The 16,494-nt window shown below is 52.6% G+C and overlaps 1 non-coding gene across 1 annotated transcript; it reads right to left on the reverse strand.

The window, feature by feature from the left end:
- Positions 1-14,575: 14,575 nt before the first annotated feature.
- On the reverse strand, positions 14,576-14,755 carry LOC130143980 (small Cajal body-specific RNA 16). The gene has a single exon (XR_008819966.1). It is a non-coding gene; the product is annotated as a small Cajal body-specific RNA 16 (non-coding RNA).
- Positions 14,756-16,494: the final 1,739 nt, after the last annotated feature.

A 16,494-nucleotide genomic window follows, 5' to 3' on the forward strand; every position in this document is an offset into this window, starting at 1 on the left:
CTGGCCTGAGTCTGAATTAAACAAGAGCCCAATGGTGAAAAGAACCGATGTGCCGTGGTACAACTCCCTGGTCAGAGACTGGAAACAAGCCCAGTGCTTCCTTAGGGCTCTGTCCCCACTATCCTGTGGCACCTGGGCTCTCCTGGGCCCTTCCTGCACTGCTTCCATGGGAGGCAAGAAAGGAGAGAGGTCTTGAGCAGCTAGGAGGTAGCAAGAAGTCAAATAAATACGGCAGCAGTGGGAGCTGAGACAGCACCAGCCGATCAGAGGCAAGATCCCCAGGCTCCAGAAGAGCAGAGGACAAATCTGCCCAGCAAAGATGACATCCAGCTTGGGAAGCAGAAGAGGGTGCAAGATAGGCAGGATGACATGGGAGGAAGATCACTGTGTACCTATCAAACTCCAGCTAAATTGATTTTGTCTCTCAGTCAGTAGGAGAGGACATTTGGGGGGGGGGGGGCAGACACCCCTTTTACCACCACTCTCTGAGATGCAAGCTCCGCACAGGGCCATCAACTGTGTGCCTTCCCTCCCCATCGTTGCTGTGGCCACATCCAGCACTGGCACGTTCAGCAACACACAGAGAACTAGAGGTGACGGCAAAAGAACATTAGTACATGGGTGTAAGCCACATCAACACAGGACCACTCAAACTAACCCAGAAGGAGGTTTTAAATGTAGGCAAGCTAACTGCCAAAAATAAACCCCAACCCACCCTGGCTGCTGTGTTGTGGCATGGGAACAATATCATGCATATGATCACATTCAGCAGGACACAAGCAGCCTAAGGGTCTTTTTACATTTGGCTTGAAAAGGCTAAAAATAGCACCCCAAACCACATTCCTTTCTTGCATTGCCATCTCCTCTGCCTGTTCCTATTCACTGACACTTTTACATGCAAAGCAGGATTTGGGATCCAAGGCCCGGTAATTAGACTCCAGCCCAGCAGCTGCAACTGGAACAGCTGGAGGTGTTATTTTTATGGGTTATTAATTGACTCCATGAAAAAAACTGAGCCCAGCAAACAGAGAGAGCCAGCGAGTCGCAGTCCACACAGCCACATGACAAGGTCCTAGTGACAGAAAAAGATAAAATAAAAGAGGGCCCAGTATCCTAAAGCCGATTAGTTATAGCAATTTCTCCAAAGCTAAATATAGAAAAAAAATCCTCCCCCATCTTCAGCTCCATTGGCAGAGATGAGAAAGCACAAGGAAGGAGATAGAGTGAAATTTCATTTTTCACTTAACCCCCTCATGGACTGCAGAGATAAACTGCTGCTTTGGTGATGCTCCCAACATTTAGAACCAGATTCCCCCAGCAGCTACACCCTGACCACCCCTTTCCTCGGCACTAACAAGTGCAGCTGCATTTGCTCCATCCAGGCTTCTGGGCTGCTGAGCAGCATCACTGCACTGGGCAGGAGACAAAGCAGGGAAGCTCCCGGTGCCAGCCCGGCGCCTGGCCACAGCCGGGCAAGCGTGGTCTCAGCACCCCTCTGCCAGGCACAGACGGGTGAGCTTGCAGAGCTCCCTTCCCGGGCACTCTTTGCCTCCCTTCAAAGGGGCTGAACCACCCACGCTGCCCAAAACCAAAGCAGGAGAGAGCCAGGAGACATCCTGCCTCCAGTTCTTCTTCCTCCCTGCCTTTCCCACAGCTGGGGCCAGACAAGGCTTGGGGACAGACGAACCCTGGGGTTTAGGGCTTCCACCTGTGGCCAGGAGAAACTCTGCATCAGTGGCCAGAGTAAGGAAAAGCTCAGGGTGCTGGTGGTGGGAGGGAATGGGACCTGGGCCATTGCCTCGGCAAGACCTACCGCACATCTCCTCAGACCTCAGGCAATAAATAACAGGCAACTCCAGCAGAGATGCTGAGAAGCTGACAAACTGGCAGAGGATTTCAGATTTATGGGAAATTAATTTAGCCCTTGTCTGCATGCTGACAGCCAGCAAGGCCCTGTCCCCAAGACAGCCCATATAGCTGGCCCAGGCTGTGTTCAGGCCCTAGGCTTCTCACTTCTGAAAATCAATGGCCATCACACAGCAGAGGTGGAGCAGCTCTGCTCGCAGGGGAGAGGAGAGCCGGGTTCACTGCACCTCGGCATCGCCTGTGCTGGCAGCCAAAGGGGAGGGAGAGGCAGTGGAAAGGCTGCTGCTGCTTTGAATAAACTTTGCCAGTATCTTGCCAAAACTCAGCCCAAGAAAGCCCCCTCTGCGGCAATCCTCGGCAGGAGGCAGGACAGCCCTGTGCTCCACAGCTCCAGCACAGGCATTTCTTCCCACTTTCATCACCCATATAGCAAGAGGAGCACCGGAGGCCCCCCAGAACATCTTTTCCCAATGTTCAGGCATAAGCAAGACACACATACACTGGTTGGAAGAGAGGGATATTTCTCTCCAACCTCCACCCTTAACACTAGTCACCCCTCCTGTTGGCTTTGGGGTATTTTCAGTCCCTCCCGTGCTGCCAGCTGCATAGGCTCCATCTCTAGAGGCAGCCGAGGGAAACACCCATCTTGTAATGTCACTCTTTGGAGACCACATCTTTGAGGCGCAAGCAATTCCCTTAGACATACCTTCAACGTGAGCGTGCACTCCTGCATCCAAGCCCACTGCTGGAACCGTCTGCTTTCTGCACCAGCCTGGCAGTGCTGGGACCATCCTCGTGTAGGAAAGTTGCTCTTCAAAAGCCAACTCTGCCACATGCTCTGAACTGGGAATAGCGGCCACAGCTCCTGCCAGGTGCCAGCACTTCATTCCTGTAGGACAGGCTTGTCAGTTAGTCCTTTATTTCCTGCTGCTTTGCCTCAGCCGCGGTGTGCCTGCTCCGCACACAGTGCCCAGGGTGCATGCCCCTCCCTGAGCCACAAAAACATGGTGGGCTTCATGCTGTTACGTAGCCTATCCCCAGGCTGGAGGTGCCCACAGGAGCATCAGCTTCATGCAGAGAAAAAGGCAGAAGTGCCAGGGGGACAGGGACAGCCCCAGAACAGGGTTCCTGTGGGGATGGCAGGGCTTGGGTACACAGCTTCAGGGCTACAGGGACACATCACCTTTCCCATCACATGTTAATTCAGGCCAACCAGGCAATTGCTAGGTGTTTGACAATACAGGAACACCTGTATTTTTGCATAGGCCCTACATGCCTGTGGTGGCTGCACAGAGCTCCCCCCCACCCCCCACCTTTAACCTGGCAGGGGGGCACAGACATGCTGCCTCAAGAAGTGGATTCAGCATCAGCTGCATGACCCTGCTCAGGCTTGGGGAGATGCATGTTGCTCTTGCATCCACAGGTCTGGCAGCACCACGTCTCCCCAGGCTTTTGTCCCTGGTAAGCCTCAGTATATGCCATCTGTGCTACCATCACACCTCTCCACAAGATTCAAAGTTGTGGTTGCATGGGGATAGACAGCGATTTGGGGACAGCAGAAGGGAAGGAAGCTTCCTCGAGGAGGTGTCAGAACCACAGGGGACCTCACTGGAAAGCAGAGAGCTGCAGGCAGCCCCCAGGGTCACAAAAGTCTTTGGCCTCAGCAGCATGGGATGGGGATTTGTGAGCAAAGCACATCAAGCAAGCTGAAGGAGAGTGACATTTTCCTTCCCAGCTGATATATCCTTGCCCACACAGCCGGTGGGATGACTCTGCAGCTAAGGATGCGACATGATTAGTAAACAAATGATGCATTTGCACCAAGAATGAAAAAGAAAAAGAGAGGAAGAAAGGAAAAAAGCAAGAAAACAAGCCACATTTCAGGATAGCAGCATGCAGCAGTGTGCTTTTTAAAAATCTGCTGAGGAAGGCACTTGCACAGCACATGGTTTGGGCAGATCAATGAAGCTGCAAAGTGGCCTGCTCCTGGCAGGCACACAAATCCACTTTCTAATGAAATTTACAGCAAGTGGAATTTAGGTCACTACTCGGAAGCATTTAGTTTATTCCAGGCAGCTTTTAAAATATTTAAGAAATAGCTGTCAAATTAAGCCTGCTCACCTCTGGTGGAAGGTCCAACTTGGAGCCATGGCAGATTTCTTAGCTACAGCTTAAAAATATATATATTTTTGAGCTTTCTTTGATTGCCCCCTCCCTTCATCATCACAGCACAATGATTGAAATCAACTCCTGCCATGCAGTCCTGCTGCGGGTGGGAACTAAGGGCCCAAGCGATGCTCAGGCTGCCCCAGCCTGTCCCTTCCCCACGGTCAGGGTGGTGAGACACCCAGACACCACCCTCCCGCAGCCTGTGCTCTCCTTCCAGCAGTGAACGCAGGACTTTGCTGCTGCAGGAAGACCAATACTACAGCCAGACCTAAAAACGGCTCCCAAGGGAAGCAGCTAAAAGCAGCCTCTTAGCAAGGATGAGCCCTCACTGAAGGCTGAGTGATGCGGAGTGGAGTGGAAGGATCTGGGCTGGACTGGTGGCTCTGCTAGCACTGTTCCCAGATGTCACACTTAAGGGAGCTGCTGTAGCCTCTTCAACAGGTGGTGGAGAGGGAGAAAAGATGGGAACCAAGCAGTTCTCAAGCTGTTTACCCCACAGAAGTGGCCACAGCCTGAAATCTCCTTGCTCTCAATTCCTGCACAAATCAGAGTGAAAATACAGACACTTCCTCTTCTTATAATGCAAAGTTCAATGTTTTGCATAACAGAGTGAGGGAATTAACCACTTCACGTCCCAGCTCAAGGTCCAGCCTGCCAGGCCCAGACCTCAAAGCTTTTCCAGCCTAAGCACAAGCCAGGAGCAGCAGAGGGGAGAGCAGAAGGCAGCCTCGGAGCACAGCTGGGCTCCCAGCATGTGGCTGCACGGTCCTTGCTCCCAGCCAGCTCTTGAGGACTGGCCCGGCAGAGCAGTAATGTGGCCATGGCTATGGTGCTTGAGGGCTTAGTGCAAGTGCAGAAGCCACCTCCAGAGCAGGGCACTTGCTGGGACATGCTTTGGAAGTCAAAGCAGTTTTCCCCATTGCTCAGCAGCTCACCCCACCCTGACAGCCACCTGCCCACTCCGCCTCCATTTGCTGCAGCCAGGGCATCTCCCCTGCCCCACAGGACCTGCTCCCCTCTCATGGGGTCTGTCTGTCCTCCCAGCCCAGCTCCAGCACTCCGGATTTGGCCTGTCTGCAGCTGAGGTAAAACACAGGTGTATACGCAAACATCTCTGCCTCCTTCATCATTATTTTTGACTTGCACACATACATATCCGTTTCATGCTCAGCTGATGGAGGATTTGCTTGACTGCATTACAACCCTGGCTGCTGCTCTGCAGCTGGCTTTGTACCAGGATCTGGCACCAGAGGACACAATCGGTCTCCAACCTACAATCCATCTTCACTCCTGGGCTTGGATGAGCACCCCAGGATGCAGCTGATGGGCACTGCTGCTGCACACAGCGACACCATCCACCATGGCCCTGGCAGCCCTTTCCCTCTGCTTGGGCTTGCAAGATAGTATCAGGGCATGACAAAGGCTGTGACGGAGAGGGATGAGGAGGGACCAGTGATGCAGAGACAACACCATCCCTCCATAGCTCCACAAGCCTCATTTTCCTCTCCCCTTCTCCTGTTGGCACCGTGTGCCAGCCTCCTCCAGATGGCTCAGCAACTGCCCTGGCCCCACTCAGCCCTTAGGCTGTGAACCTGTGTGCATTTGCCCTTGAGTTAATTCACACTGGTGCCCATTCAGCTGGGTCACAGAGCTGGCAACAATGCCTTTGGACACAGCATCTTGCAGGAGGGCTCGGGGCACTGGCAGCCCTGGTGGCATTCCTTCTTGGGAGCTGGGACCTGTCCCCTGCATGCCCCTACCAAGCTGCCTCTCCTCACCCTGCCTCAGGCCTCCTGCCCACAGCTCCAGGAGGGGAGAGCACCAGAAGCAGCAGCTGGTTCCTTGGTGCCTGCACAAAAGGGCCAGGCCACACACCTTGCTTTTCCCATTGTAAAACTGGAGAAAGCCAAGCTCCCACGGGTGGCCAAAGGCACCAACTGCTCTCGTGCTTTCTACCTAGAAGGAAAAACACTCAGCATTAGATGTCTCACAAGGGATCAGGTATTTTTTTTCCATCCCGTGGCCAGGGGAAGTGTGCTTTCCTCCACCCTCTACACCTAGGTGCCCGCAGGGTCTCACGCCCCGCACCCTTCCTCGCTGCAGCTGGCTGCAGGAAGCAGCGGGTCCCTTTTCCCGGCAGTCCCACCCAAGGGGCTGCCTTCTCACTCAGGGAACAGGGCACATATTTTAAGTCCAGAACATTGTGCACAGACCAGTTCAAAACAAACAACTAGGTGAGAGCACAGAACAGATTCCAGCAAAATCAGGGGAGCCCAGCAGAGCAGGCTGCCTTGCTGTGGGTTTTACTTTCACACATCTTTTATGACCTCTTGGCCAGTCCCAGCTTTTCTGTTCCACAGGAAATTCCAATACCAAAAGCCCCAGTCAGGCCAGATTTGGAGGGTTTGGGTTTTCGGGTTGGTTTTATTACTTTTTCACCCCAAGAAACTTTAAAGAAGAAGGAAGAAACTGTAATTCTAGAACACTGAATTTGGGATCAAGGACTGTAAGAAGAAACAGTCACAGCATCACAACGCCCCAACCTTTCTGTACCCAGGAAGCATCTTTCAGCGTGGGGATACGTAGGAGACAGCCAGACTAGGGCTCTGTGACCAGAATTCATTACTTAGGAAGAGAACCCTCATCTTATCAATAAAACCAACCCGGTTAAACCCTGCCTGGAAGAGAGAATAATTATTCAGCCTGAAAGACTAATTTGATGTGGAAAATCAGGGAAGGAGGCTGGCTCTGGCTTGTCCTCTGTGCCTTGTGCTGGCTGGTGAGGAGGGGCCTGCAGTGTCTGCTCCAGCTGAGCAAAAGCCATCAGCCTTGCACTCAGTTTTGCCAAGAGAAGCCTGACAGCTCACACCACCTTCTCCAAGACTGATTTTCCCCTTTTTCCATTTAGCAGATCCTGATTACTCTGAAAAGAAGATGAACGTGGCTGCTCTGGCCCAGCAGGTTATACAGACATTGTCAAGCACAAATCTCCTTATCAGGTCATGTTGGTGGGTGGCAGAGCTGTGTGGCACTATCAGCTATCACCAGTGTCTGCAAGGACAGCAGAGAGGGCACTGACTGCTTTTACTGCACCTGCAACCAGAGCTCTCCAGTGGAGAGGCTTCCCCCCCTGCCATTATGGAAGAAATAAAGTTACTATAGAGAATTTTCTGCCTGGTCCAAGTCACGACTTTAATTTTTACTTCTCCCAAAAGAAGTCTGCCATCCAAATGGGCTGAAAAGCCAAGTCATTCCCCCTGGATGCTACCACACCACAGCTGACCCTCATGTATGGTGATGGTATCACAGCCCTGCCATGGGCTGAGGCACTTTCCTGCCAGGGAAAAGGAATCAGCTGCATGTTGGAAGGGCACTATTTCCCAAAACCCAAGTGCCTGACTCTGCCATCCTGCATTCAGTGCACATATAACCATTTTTGCAATGAAGATCTGGCTGCCATCACTGCAGAGCTGCCTGCTGTCCCAGGCAGTGCTGCTGGGCAGCTTCAGCAGGGACCAGATGGTGCCAGCTGGCTGGCAAGCTCGGGGCTGACCTTACCTGAAGATCTCCACTTCAGGTAAGCACTGAGATCTCCAGGGCTTTGAGTCCAGCAGGATTTTCCCCTGCAGTAAGAACAATTACTAAGAAGTCATTAAAAAACCCAGTTCCTGGAATCATTGCATGGTTTGGGTTGGAAGGGACCTTAAAGATCATCTAGTTCCATCCCCCCTTCCTTCCTTCCAGCCACCTTCCACTAGCCCAGAGGCCCCGTCCAGCCTGGCCTCAGGCACTGCCAGGGATGGGGCACCCACAGCTGCTCTGGGCAACCTGTGCCAATATCTCACCACCCTCACAGTGAAGGATTTCTTCCTCATATCTAATCTAGATCTCCTCTCTTCCAGTTTAAAGCCACCCCACCTTGCCCTATCACTACATGCCCTTTTAAAAAGCCCCTCCCCAGCTTTCTTGTCAGCACCTTTAGGTACTGGAAAGCCACTGAAAGGTCTCCCTGGAGCCTTCCCTTCTCTGGGCTGAACAACCCCAGCTCTCCTGGTGCGTTCCCAAAGTGCTGTGGTGAGAAGCAGGAGAGAAGATTGCAAGTGGTATCTGTGCTCAGTGCCCTGGGTTATATTGCGGGAGGGTTCCCAATCTCCCCACAAAAACACAATGAGCAGAACTTTTTCCAAAAACCCACGGGACACACAGAGTATGACCTCACCAGTCACAAATGGAGGAACTGAGAAAGCCGTGCACAGGCAGCAGGCAAGGACAAGCAGAGCCAGAGAGGCTGTAGCTCCCCGGCCTGCAGAGCTGACGTAAGTGCTTGATGCTGCCAAAAGGCAGAGGTCTGGCTCACCCAGAGCCCCCCAGGACCTTCTGTGGGCCAGCCTAGCTCCTTATTCCAGCAACTATAAAATGCTTTTCTGCCAGGCGAGAAAGTTGCGTCAGCTCCCTGCAAGGAGTAAGAAGAGCCAGCATGAGCTGGGCACAGCAAGCACCGCAGCTCCCTTCCCGCAGCCACAGGCTGCTGGGGCAGCTCCTATCCCAATGTCCCCAGAGTGGCCAGAGGAACCGTCTTGGGGCATGGGGTGAGAAGAACAGAGAAATCCCATGCACTGGGAGACAAGGACCCAAGAGCATAAGGGAAGAACAGAGTGGAGGTGAGCTCCCTGTGGCTGGAAGAACAGGTTGGATGCTGCAGCAGGGCAGCCCACCCACCCATGCAAAACATTAGAGCTGCTGCCATCCATGGAGCTGTTTTCAAGCAGGCTGACAGAGCTGGAGACAATCAGAAGCTGCAGAGACCCAGGGACCACGAGGGGCTCTGCTGCATGGCGAGGGAAGGCAGGGCACTATCCCAGGGCAGGGTAAAGCAGCACTTGGAGGGCCACCAGGTCTGTGACCTGCCAAAGAGCAATGTTCCCTCCAGCAAGCAAAAGCCCTGCTCCAACAAAGCATGCTTCCTCTCGGCTCACCATCAGCGCGGGGAGCACATCCAAGCAGGTAACTCATTGCTCTGGAGACTCATGTACTCGTAAGATGAGCTATTCTTACCCATGCAGGAAGGAATGGCTTGCAAACGGCACAAACAAGTGCATGGCTTGACCTTATCACAGCGCACAGGGCGCAAATGGCAGACAAGGCTCCTCCAAACAATTACTCATGCTTTGACGGTCAGGTTGTATTTGGAAAAACATGGAGCCACAGTGGTGGCCAAAGCACTTTGCACACTACCTTCTTCACAGCTGGGAAAGAAAAATAAACAGCGTGTGTGTGGAGAGCTGGGTCAAAGCACTGCATTAGAGGCCAGAGTGCATTTGGGTGCAGCTCTCGTGTGGACACCCATCACTCCCACCAGCACCTCTCCTGGGTCCCTCTGCAGCTCACCAGTGCTCACAGCCACCCTGGCGCTGCCCAGCACTGACCTGCTGGGGACTTGTGGAACCCTCAGACAAGCTGTCTGACATTGCCCACCTTGATGCAGGCAAGGGACAGAGAAACAAGCACCTTGTTGACTACATGGTTTAAAACCACCCCCCTTCTGGGTGAGCCTGGAGCTAACTGTGGCGGGGATTAGTTTTGCCCAATTAGCACGCAAAACTAGTAAAACAACACAGGTTTCAAAACGTATCCATGCAATACCAACACTGACTGGCTGGGGTGTTCGCCTACTTACTCTCTTTGCCTTGGCAGTAAATTCTCAGTTGTTTAAGAGGCTCACAGCAGCTTCAAGTCATAGGAAAACCAAATGGGCCAGTGATAAGCAAACCCAGGGGCACGCGCCTGCTGAAGGCCATGAGAGGCTCCAGAGCAGGCAAGCAGGGACCGGGGATGCATTGCCCAGTGCCAGACAGACACAAGCCACTTTTGCAATGCCATTTGAGCCACTCCAGCTGATAAACAAATAAGATCCTTAAGCATGATTTTCAACTTACATAGCCCCAAATATCCAACTGACCCACTTCTGCCAGGTCAGTTGTGCTCTCCTCAAATGAAGGCTGTTTACAATCTCTAATCGACTTTGCATGTTGGCTAAGCAGAGAACTCAGTACACCGAGCCAGGGGAGGCTGCATCCTGCCTGTACCTGTCAGCCCAAAGAGGCTTTTACTGTAACAGTGCTTCTGTGCAACTAATTACTTCAGCCACTGGACTGTTTTTACAGCAATACCCTGGGAGAGGTGCCGGGATGGGCTGGGGACTGCGCTTGGCAGTCCTGTGCATATGTGACTGTATTAAGACACAGCATTCCCCAGGAGAAGCTGGGGAAAAGCATTTTTTTTTCAAAAGGCAAATGGTGACCAGCTCCTTGCTGACCCATTCCAAATTAAAACCTTCAAAAACAACATTGACATTTTTGCAGAAGCCACAAGGTCAAAAGGATGCAAAGTTTCCTTGAAAACAAAGCAAAGGCAGAAAAGCCGTTGCAGGGCTGCCCTTCCCGCAGGCACCCCATCACCTCCCCACCCTCAACACTCACACAGCTCATCAGCTTCACAAGCACCATCCCCTTTCGGGTGCCTCCCTGTGGCTCCCCAGCCAGCCTGCACCCCAACACCCAACCAGCCGTGCCGGAGCAGTACCCAGCAGACATCATGCTGCAGCCAAGAACTGTTATCTCTCAGATGTAATGATCGAGCTCTGAAATGTCCACAGACTCCACTTGGTACCCACAGCTGGAGAGAAGCGTACACTCGCCCGCATCTCCAGCCACAGCAATCACATACTCACAAAGATGCACATCTCTCCTTTGGGTGCTCCTCAAGCACTGCGAGTGCTGGAGCAAAGCCAGCATTGCTGGGTTCGGTTCTGCTCAGGAATTCATTCTTAATGTCACCCTGGAGGTCAAACTTAAGTGAGGAAGAAATCCTGTGCTTGGCCAAGGAGCCAGCATGGCCACCAGCAGCTGAGTGACTTCTGTGGCACCTCCCATGAGTACAAAGAACACGCACAACCCAGTGAGCAGCATGGGTTCACGGCGTTTCACAGCATGCTAGCCTCACGCTCGGCTTGGGAGCGTTGCAGATCAAGTGGAAATCCCCTCTACCTCTGAAAGGAAATCTCAGAGCCAGGCTCTTTCCAGTGCAAGTGAAAAGTTACTATTTACTTAGCCAGGGCACATTTTACTACCCAGGAGGAAGGAAAGGGAACTTGGCATGTGCAAATTAACCCTCCAAGCAACCTCTTCCAGCTACCCGTGCTGGCGGTGGGCACTAACTGCATCAAACCTATAGCAGAGCTGCCTCCCCCAGACACACACGCACATTGCTTATGAGTTATTCCCGGCTGCACACTGGCCAGGGCTGAGCACCATCACATGGAGTGCACGGCAAGCCCGGCTGATGGTTATACAACCTGGGCTGCTGCCAAAGCGCAGAGCTGGGATCTTCAACAGGAATGTAATCCCGCTGTGGCCTCACTGCCTGCGCATCCGATTAAAGGAAGAAAGTCTCCTGGTTTTCCAGTTTCAGTGAAAGCAAACCATTCCGTGGAGCTCCACACCCTCTAGTGGGGATTGGAGACTGGCACACTGAGGAGATGCTCTCAAATCCTTCAGCACTGAGTTTGATTCAAGATTTTATTACCCCTACAGATCCCCAAAGCACATCTAGACAGCACTACACATCACCAGCATGTGACTGCCCCGGGCACAAGTGTCAGCGTAGAAGTAGCTTTATACGCCTACTTTACTGTATGCACACTGGCAGCATGTTAAAAGCCTTTCTACTTTGTTCATGCACAGTATCAAGTATTAAATATGAAGAAAGGAAGAAAGTCAAGTCTGAGAACCAGATTTTATTTATGTTTACCATCTAGTTCAGCAAAACTACTATCTAGAACCTAAAAAGACCGCACAGGTATTAACCAAACTGCAAGGGCAGCACTCTCACCATCCTGCAGAACGATCTTCTGGTCCAGGCACCTGAAAAGAAACAACCAGGACATTCAGCCACAGTGAGCAAGCTGCAGGGAAAACTGGGCCCTGGCACTGTAGCTGCTCAGCATGTGCATCAGGTTATCAGACACCACAAGGCTGTCACACAGCTCATGATGCAGGGCCCTCCTGCAAACAGTTATGTTACAGGTTAACTGAAATGAGAAAATGCTTTATTGTTCAAAAGTTAAGTTGACAGGACAATACTTGGTCAGACAAATGACTTTGTTTTTAAAATGAAGATTCTTCTCTGACTTATATCCAACTTTTCCCTCCTTTTATTAGAGACCTGACAAGTCTGAAGTACAGCAACACTTACAAATTTTCAAGCTTTCAGTTTAAGGGATAAATACAGCTCATTTTCCAGGTGCAACTAAGATCAGGACATTTGCAATCACCCTGTCTAGGGCTCCAAACACTCTGTTCTGACAGCCCATGTGGATGAAAATACCAATTTGTGACCCAGGGAAGACTGACATTAGTGAAAGGGAAATGCTTGTTGAAATAATAAACCAGACAAAGGATGTCAGTTTGCAGTAGTACACAAGCAAAATGTCTTCTAACTGCAGCCTGAGACTGTCAGACCTCTGCCCACATCACTTCAACATCAGGAGACAAAGCAGAAAGGCAGAACTGGTTGCAAACTCCAAGAGTGTGACTTTGCATCCTGCGAACAGAGTGCAGCTTTTCTGGGTGCAGGAGGTATTGCCCAGTCAGGGTGTTAAGACAGAAATCCAGCTAAAGCTAGAGACCACTGTCCTACACAGATCAGTCTTCTCTGGATCAACATCAACTGAAACACCTAAGAGAAGCAGCATCCCAACCCCAACTCTCCTCAAAATCCTTCCTGACAGCATTTCTACCATGAAAACTTCCAATAGCACACCAATTACCACTTTTGGCTCCAATTCCTTCCCAGCTGGCGGGAAGGTGCTCTCAAGCCTGCAGTGTCACAGTAAAATAAGGCTGCCAGATTAATCCAAGCACACATGCCTGATCATTCCAGGCATGGGAACATGACTGCATTTCTGCTGAAATGGCCACAACACACAGCCCAGAGCTTATACTGCGTCATGTGGCACAGCATTAACCTCCTAGACTGGTCTGAGCCAGCAAAGCGAGCTCATACAGGTCAGTGTTGTGTCACAGGAATGCAGCATTTGTGTCTGGCACCAGAAGGCCCCAAGCTAGAGATGCTACCTCATTTCTGCTGAGGGGCACAGTATAAACAGTGTTTCTTCAAAAATACACTTCATACTGTTGTGGTTACCCTGGCAGAATCAGATGATGAACAAGTACGTGTGACACAAAGAATTAACACTGAGCTTGTTAAACCATCAGGCTCCCAGATTAACACCCCACTAAAATCATCAGGGGCAGTTCACAGATTTGGTTAAAACAGCATGGAAACAGACAGAGCAAGAGCATATTAGAGCTCCCAAGACAGACACACAGATCACACTCTTCTAGCTCACGTGCTGCCGGTGTGCAGTGCCCCCATTTTAAAGATTTGGTTAGAAATACAGCATTTGGCAGCTTCTTCATGGCCACCATGCATACTGTGAGTTCTACAGCACAGCTCCCATGCAAAACAAAGCCACTGCAGTGAGGAGGAAAGGGGGGGGGGGGAGGCAGAAAAAAAAAATTTCCCTCCCCCAAACTACAGAGTCCTCTCCCTCTCAACCTATGATACTGTTAGCTTTCCCATAACTTCATTCACGTGCTAGAGGGTTGCTTATTTTCCTCCTCTTAGCTTGTTTTTGCTGCTTTATTGAGTTAAATCTGCTCACAGATAAGCCTGGCAAATCCCAATCCCAGGTCACGGTAAGCAAAGGAAGCATTCTGCTGGGACTGGGGGCAGGGAGGGTCTCCCATTTTAGCTACAATGAAATATTAATTCATTCACAGGCAAAACTTCCCTGAGAGAGATGACTGATCACTGCCAGATCACTTGCAGTCACACACAAAACAGTCTGATGGTAAAGCTGGTTTAAGGAGCACCTTCTTCCTCCTAATCATATGGCAGCTCCTCAGCTGTACAGGAGCAACCATGTGGGGTGACCTTGCTGTGAGCCAGATCACCCAACCCACACAAGTGGAAAAAACACCTTTTTTTTTTTTTTCTTCTTCAAAGAGTTGTCAGAAGCCAGGATCACTTTGGTATCAGGTTCACAGCACAGGCCCTTCCCACACTTGTGAGAGCATGTGCCCACCTCAGCTGTGACCCCAGCTGCACTCCACAGCTGTAGGAGAAAAAACAAACAGCAAAGCAATCACAGATATAAGGAGAGAGAAAAGTACACAACTTCCAACAAAGCCTTATGATTTGCTCAAGTAAAGAAACCACCTTATCAGTATTCCTTAAAATGTGGGTAAGAAAGTTTTAGAATTCAAAAAATATCTAGGGAAGTCAGGTGAAAAAACGTATGAGCAATGTATCATTAAGTTCTGTTTTCCACACCTGTGAAACTTGTCTGGAAAGGAAGGGCAGTATCAGTTTAAGTTTTCTAGAAAGTTTTCAAAAGATGATTCAGTATACATTAAGAAAACTAACCTAACAGCTGTTTTTCCTTGGCTTGGGGCGGGGGGGGGGTGGGGGGGGAAGGTGTTGTATGCAGTATCATACATGACCATCAAAATGCTGCATGAATGCTCACACCTGTTACTGCACAGGATAAGCCCCAGCATGGAGCCCACCTGGGAGCTGATCTCGGGCACGGGTGAGGCTGACTGGTACAAGGCTGGGCCCGCTGGCCCCACCACCCAGCAGCCCTTCCCCAGCCCTGCGCTGGCTGCAGCGCCGGCAGCCCCCTGGTGCCCCCCACCCAGGAGTGTGGCACTGGGCTCACCCGGTTCTCACCTCACCAACGGAGCTAGTGCCGCCATAACCACCAGTGTCACCGTCGGGGCTGCGGCTCCGCTGGGGCAGAGCCCTCCCCGGAAACCCTCCACGGGACACAAACCTGCGGATATTCGAAAACATTAAGGAAAAACCATAGTCCTGGCCCCTGTGCTTTTCGCACCCTGAGCCCCCCCTGCCCCCGCCACGCACCCCCCCGGCCCTTCCAGCCCTTGGACCCAGCTCGGCTCTTCCCCCGCTCCCCCGCTCCATGGGACTGCCCCCCGGTGCGGGCTCCAACCCCTCCCGCATGGAGGAACCGCCCGGCGGGTCTGTGCCCCGCACAGCGCCCCAGCTCTCCTACCGCCCCCCTCCCTGCCCCCAGCCCCCACCGCAACACTACAGCCCGCCCCTCAGGCCCTCACGAACCCCCACACTGGATCCCAAACCCCCTTTGGCCCCCCCACAGCCCCCCGTTCACCCCTCCCCAGCCCCCACTGCCCCGCATCGTCCCCCGGCCCCACTACACCCCACAATACACGCCCAGCCCTATACCCTGTCCCTCAGCCCCCGCTGCGCCCCAGCTCCCCCGGCCCGGCCCGGCCCGGCCCGACCACGAGGCCCGGCGGAGCCGGAAGCGCAACGGCCACAGAAACCACCGAGGTGACGCGCGGGCCAGAACGCCTCGCAGAGCACTTCCGGCCTCCCGCAGTCCTCCAAGCACCGCCTTAAAGGGCCAGCCTGGCCCCGGTCGTCGTTATGGCAACCGGCGGGCCCCGGGCCAGGCTCGGGGGCGGGCAGCCGGGTGGCGAGTGTCCGGGACGCAGGGCAGAGCCATCCCGGGGCGCTGGGCCTTGCACGCTGCCTCTGGCGGTAAGGCGCCGTGCCCTCCCCCGCAGCCGTGCCTGGCCCCGGGGCCGCAGCAGGGCCGGGCCCCACAGTCCGGCCCTTCCCCCGAAACTGGCGGGGCGAGAGCCGGGAACTCGGCGGAGGGGCTCGGGGGAGGCAGCTGTGACCCCGGCCCGCTCGGGGGCCGGCCCGGTGGCTGCGGGTTTTGGTTCCCCAGAGGGGCACAACCGCAGCACATGGCGGGGCCGGAGGCGGCTCTGGGCCGGTGTTGGCAGCGCACTGGCATTAATACGGAGTAAATCAGTATTTAGATCGAATTACCCGTTGATGGTTTTTGAGGCTGCCTGTTTACGTTGAATTGTGCGTCTCTTCCAGTGGCTCTGACAGCTCCGCTCCTGGTGAAGCGTGAGAGGCTTTTCAGCGTGAATAAAGGTATCTTACTCATGTAATTTAATCACAAATTTCCCTCCAAGACATTTCAGTGTGAATAGCCCAACAGAAGAAAAACACCACAACGCACATGCAGTAGCTTTCTCCCTGATTAAAAATGAATAAGCACATTGTTTTATTCCTGCAATAACGCATTTTAGCAGACCTTTTATAAAATATGCATACAGATCTAAATCATACATGCAAAACCTGGGCAGGAAGAGCAGCTGGTAAAGCCAAGCCAACCACCGCTAGCAAACGCTGGCTTTCAGGTTGCCCATGAAACCATCGTGTGGCCTCTTGGTGCAGGCACATTCAAACAAGGGGCTTGAATGACACGGTGACAACTTGTTGTCCCACGAGCTCAGCCCCACACTGTGCGAGGGCAGATCAGCCCCCATCACCCCG

This window comes from Falco biarmicus, chromosome 1, assembly GCF_023638135.1.
Source record: "Falco biarmicus isolate bFalBia1 chromosome 1, bFalBia1.pri, whole genome shotgun sequence".
Classification (NCBI taxonomy): domain Eukaryota; kingdom Metazoa; phylum Chordata; class Aves; order Falconiformes; family Falconidae; genus Falco; species Falco biarmicus.